At 35.4% G+C, this 5,006-nt stretch overlaps 1 protein-coding gene across 1 annotated transcript in view; it reads right to left on the bottom strand.

Moving 5' to 3' along the window:
• INVS (inversin) overlaps nt 1-5,006 on the bottom strand; it is a 161,632-nt gene that overhangs the window by 62,848 nt on the left and 93,778 nt on the right. The window lies entirely within an intron of this gene.

Raw genomic sequence — 5,006 nt, 5'->3', positions numbered from 1 at the left:
TATATTAGTTCCAGCACATTCCAACCAATATAGTACCTATTATTTATATTCAAATTATCATATCCTTGTGAAATAAGCAAAGATGTTAAATCCCAATTTATAGGTCAGGGAACTGAGATTCAAAGGGTAACCCTTTGTTTTGTACATGGTCCTTTGGTTAATAAGGAGGGGACAGGTTAGTTTTCTTGAAGAGAGATATTTATGGGTACAACTAAGGTAGAAGCTGCTTATTGAAAGTTTGGATCTCATATGGTCACCTAAACACCAACCCAGAAGTCATTGTAGGCCCATGCATTTTCAGGCAATACTCTCCACAGTACTTAAATCCTCCAACCTGGTAGAATCAACCCACCTGGAGAAAGAAGCTTAGCTACAAGGGCTACAGCAATACAGTGTTGAGGATCCAGGCCAGCCATTACACAGTAAGTCTGTGTAATATGTGAGCTTTGAAACAAAACAAAACAAAACAAAACTCTCTAAAATTGTTCTTTCGAGCTCTTGTCTGAGATCCTCACTTCCAATTCTGGTTGAAGACTTCTGTTTGCTTGGTACCACAGATATTTCAAGGTTAACATGACCAAACCGTATTGCATGATCAATTTCTCTGCCTACTTCATGCCTATTTATCCGTCCCTATTCAAAGCATAATGGTAGGCAGGGTTATTTGTCCTTTTCATCTTCGGAGACCCTCCACATCCTTAACCTTGTTAGAAGTAAGGCCCTTTAGTATTATAATACATTGATGTTCTACTATAAGGGGCTATCGATATTAGTAAGGAAGACATTGTTAACCAAGCAGACCACCCACTGCGAAGACTGTGAGGCTGTAAGGCCAACGGGACTATCTGGAGCTAGAATGAGGTGCAGAAGGATAAATGAGGCTTGCCTGCTTGCCTACAAGGGCAGAGATAAGAAGAGATAATAAGAAAGACCAAGGCTAGGAAAGAGAGTCCCTAAGACTATGACTCAGCTCCATTATTTCCTCTCAGAGAGGCTGTCCTTGATGACCCTTAGCAGAACTTATTTTGCACCTTTTCATTTTCTTCATAGTACTTTTCTCAGTTTGTAGTTGCATATATTAATACTTTCATTCGCTTCCCTTCACTGTGACCCCGCCTTATAACCTGTGAGCTCCATGAAGGGAGAGACTATGTTTTATCAACCACTGTGGTCAGTATAGTTCCTAGCTCAAATAGGTCCTGGCTTCAAGTAATAAATATCACTTGAAGGACTGAGTGAAAAAGAAGAAGTGAAGTATCTTCCAGATGTTTTTGTTTTTACTTAAAAATTTTTATTTATAGTTGCTATATTAGATCATAATAGTTAAGAATCTTAATTCTCAAATATCTGGTATTTGATTATTCTTTTCAATATTCATTTATTTGAGCTTCATTAATATGTACATCATTTACCAGGACTTCTCATTTCATTCAGTGCCAGCTCTTGACAAGGAAGGTGCTAAAATTTCCTCAAGAGGGCACCCTGCTCTAAATTTCTTGCCATCTTTTCTTTAAAAAAAGAAAAAGTGCCCAGGAAAAACAAATCTATGTGACACTTCATACCGAAAAAAAAGGTTTGACCTTTCTGAGCATAACATTTCAAATATTACAGAATAATTCATCATGACCTTTTAAAGATATTCAATCAGACTGTCATTTTGATTGTGAAATTAGAGAAAAAGAGAAGGAGAAAAAGGAAAATAGTATATGTTGGTAGGCGTAACTACTGAGTTCCAGACACAGTGCTTGGCATATTTACATTTTACATTATTCTGGGGACTCTACCTACATAAGACATGGTACATCTCAGTAATAATATTTACTCATTCATTATTTCATTCAACAAATAGTCACTTAGCCTTATTATAAAGTAGACAATAGTACAATATTAGCACTTCACTTGTTACAAACTCTTTGACACAATTTCATCTTTGCTTCTCACAGAAGTATTAATATCAAGTGAAATTTTTACAGATTAAATATTCTCTTGTGCTTTTATTTTCTCATCTGTGCAACAGGGGATAATAGTACCTGAAATTATTATCCATATGAAATGAGATAAATAACATTTGTAAAAGTACTCAGAACAGTGCACAAAGCAAATGCTCAGTAAATGTTTGCCATTATTATGAATAATTTTCCAGTGTAGAGAAGGCACCAAAATGTAGATAGATGGTCAGGTGGAACCAGGAAAGCCCATGAGAGAGGCCATGTAGACAGGAAGATGTTATTGCAGTATACATGGTTCAGCTAGTGACTAAGGAGAGAACTAAGATTAGGAACAGGTAAAAGTAAAAATAGTAAGAATGTTATAAGTAGAGTTATCTGCTGGGGATGCATTTCAAGATCCCCAGTGAATACCTGAAACCACAGATAGTACCAAACCCTCTATACACTGTTTCTACCTATATATACACACTTGTGATAAAGTTTAATTTATAAATTAGGCACAGCAAGAGATTAACAACAGTAAATAATAATAAAATACAACAATTACAATAATAAGTAATAAAAGTTATGTGAATGTGGTTTCTCTCTTTTTCTGTTTCAAAATACCTTAAAATTTTCAGACTGCAGTTGACCACAGTAACTGAAACAGCAGAAAGCAAAACCATGGATAAGGGAGGACTATTGCATGGTTTTTCTGATTTTTTTTCTTACATTCAGAAAGATGTTTATATTCTACCTACAGATAATGATGATATAGGACCAACAAGGGCATACCCAACAGAAATTTAGCTGGTACCCTCAGAAGGGATCCTATTCCAAAGGACAGAAACTCATTGGATATTATCTACAAAGGCTGTGGCTAGAAACAATATAATTCACTTGGACCAAGATCAACCTCCTTGGTCTCATGGACATTTACTAAATGTCCACTGTATGCAAAGTCAACCTCTGGGAATGAGCAGAAGGGACAGATAACTTTAAGAGCTAAAATCTGGAGAATATCTCAAGTGTCAGTGAAAAAGGGGAGGATGCTAGTTTGAGGCTGCAAGTTTGAGGGTTTGACAACCCTCTGAGAGCCCTATGATCCTGGAGGCCACCCACATTATAGTCCACTTTGCTTCCTGTAAAGCCCCCTCAATATGAAACAAACAAAATGTCTAAATATTCCCTTGATATTGCTTGAACTGAGGACTTCTTAAGTTTTCAGGAATATCCTTATAAGGCAAATACTTTGGGAAAGATTTGGAAGGTAATCATTTAGTACTATCTCCTTAAGTGTACTCCTTAGAAACTGATCCTGAAGTGAGGACTGTTTGTTTTGGGATCTGCTTTTATAATTTCCTACTGGGCAGGAAATAGTATGAGTGAAGGAGATAATAGATCAAAAGAGTATATATTCTTAAGAAAACCCTGATGGAAAGTGAGCAGAAGAAAGGGAGCTGAAGTTACAGAATGGTCTTGATTAAGTCACCAAAAGGACATTACTCTGATCTGATCAGGTCCATTGTGCCTCTGAAATGTGAAAACATTTCCCAGTGTTTCTGAAAGCGAATAAAATGTTTTTCTTGTTTTTTGTTTTTCATTAGGTAGTTATAATTCTCGTCTTAATCTTCCTGTAATTATTAACAACAAGAGCTTTTTATTTTGGTCTGTCATAAAATTATTATAATTGAATTTTCCTCAAATGTATAAAAAGGAGTATAATCTCTGAAAGGGCGAAAGAGAATGAAAAAGCTCTCTGACCTGGAGAAGAGCACTTGAAATGAATCTGGGAAAGAAATCAGCCCCAAATGCCAATTTTAGCTTTATATTTCTGTCTGTCCAGTTTTCTTAAGATAAACTCCTTTTCCAGAAAAAAGCATATAGTTATCTAATCTTAATAACAATGATATGGAGATTTTGAGTGAAATATTTTGATATTTTGCTTTAGATTTTCATTTTGAAGAAATAAAACATAACAGATATAGTTAATGATTCCTTTGTGTCTCCAATTCTTCTTCTTTGGAGACTATCCTGAACTGGATGTTTACCATTCCAATGAATGTTCTTATACTTTTATTTCATATGCGCACACACACACACACACACACACACATGCATACATAAACTACATAGCATTGTTTTACATGTTTTCAATCTTTACATAAATAGTCCTGTTTGAATCACTTGTCATTTTTTACTCAAAGCAATATTTTTGAAATTTACCCAAGTTGCTTTGGTTCACATACTTTCATGGAGTAAGTATTCTGTCATATGAAAATAATATATTTATTCCTTCTCTAGAGGAATATTTAGCATGTTTCTCATTTTTCACTAGTACAAACAATATTGTAATGAATATTTTTGTGTATATTGCCTGGTAAGTGCACAACAATTTCTGAAACTGCTGGGTTGAAACTGCTCTCAAAGTAGCTACTCCAACTTACATTCCCATCAGTGACATATGAGAATTCCTGTTTCTCCACATCCTCATCATACTGGTTTTGGTTTTGTCATACTTGCTAACTTTTGCCAATCTAATGGGTATACAGTTGTGTGTTTTTTTTTTAATTCAACAAAATAAGGGGGGAAAAAAGGTTAAGGTAACGAAGGTGCCCCTGCCCCCCCCAATACAGTTGTGTTTTAATTTGTATTTCCCTAATTGAGGCAGAACGTTTTTATGTTTGTTGGCTATTTGTTTCTTCTTCTGTAAATAGCCTTGTGTTGTTTACTCATTTCTGAGCTTGGCTATTTGTCTTTTTCTTACTGCTCTATAGGAGTTCTTTGTGTATTCTGGATACTGATTCTTGGTTGGTTTTGCAAATATCTTATCTCTTTGTGTGACTTATCTTTTTGCTTTGTTTATGTTCTTCCACTAGGAAAGAATTCATAATATGAATGGTGATATTGTTAGCTTTCTTTGCATTAATTTCTTCATATATTCTGGAATTTTTGTTTGCGGGTTCATTTCATTTCTTTTTTTTTTTTTAGAGATGGGGTCTTGCTCTGTCACCCAGGCTAGAGTGCAGTGGAACAACTGTAGCTCACTGCAGCCTTGAACTACTGGGGCTCAAGTGA

The sequence above is a fragment of the Propithecus coquereli genome, unplaced genomic scaffold, assembly GCF_000956105.1.
Source record: "Propithecus coquereli isolate 6110/MARCELLA unplaced genomic scaffold, Pcoq_1.0 Scaffold128, whole genome shotgun sequence".
Classification (NCBI taxonomy): Eukaryota; Metazoa; Chordata; class Mammalia; order Primates; family Indriidae; genus Propithecus; species Propithecus coquereli.
This window is presented reverse-complemented; position numbering and strand designations above follow the sequence as displayed.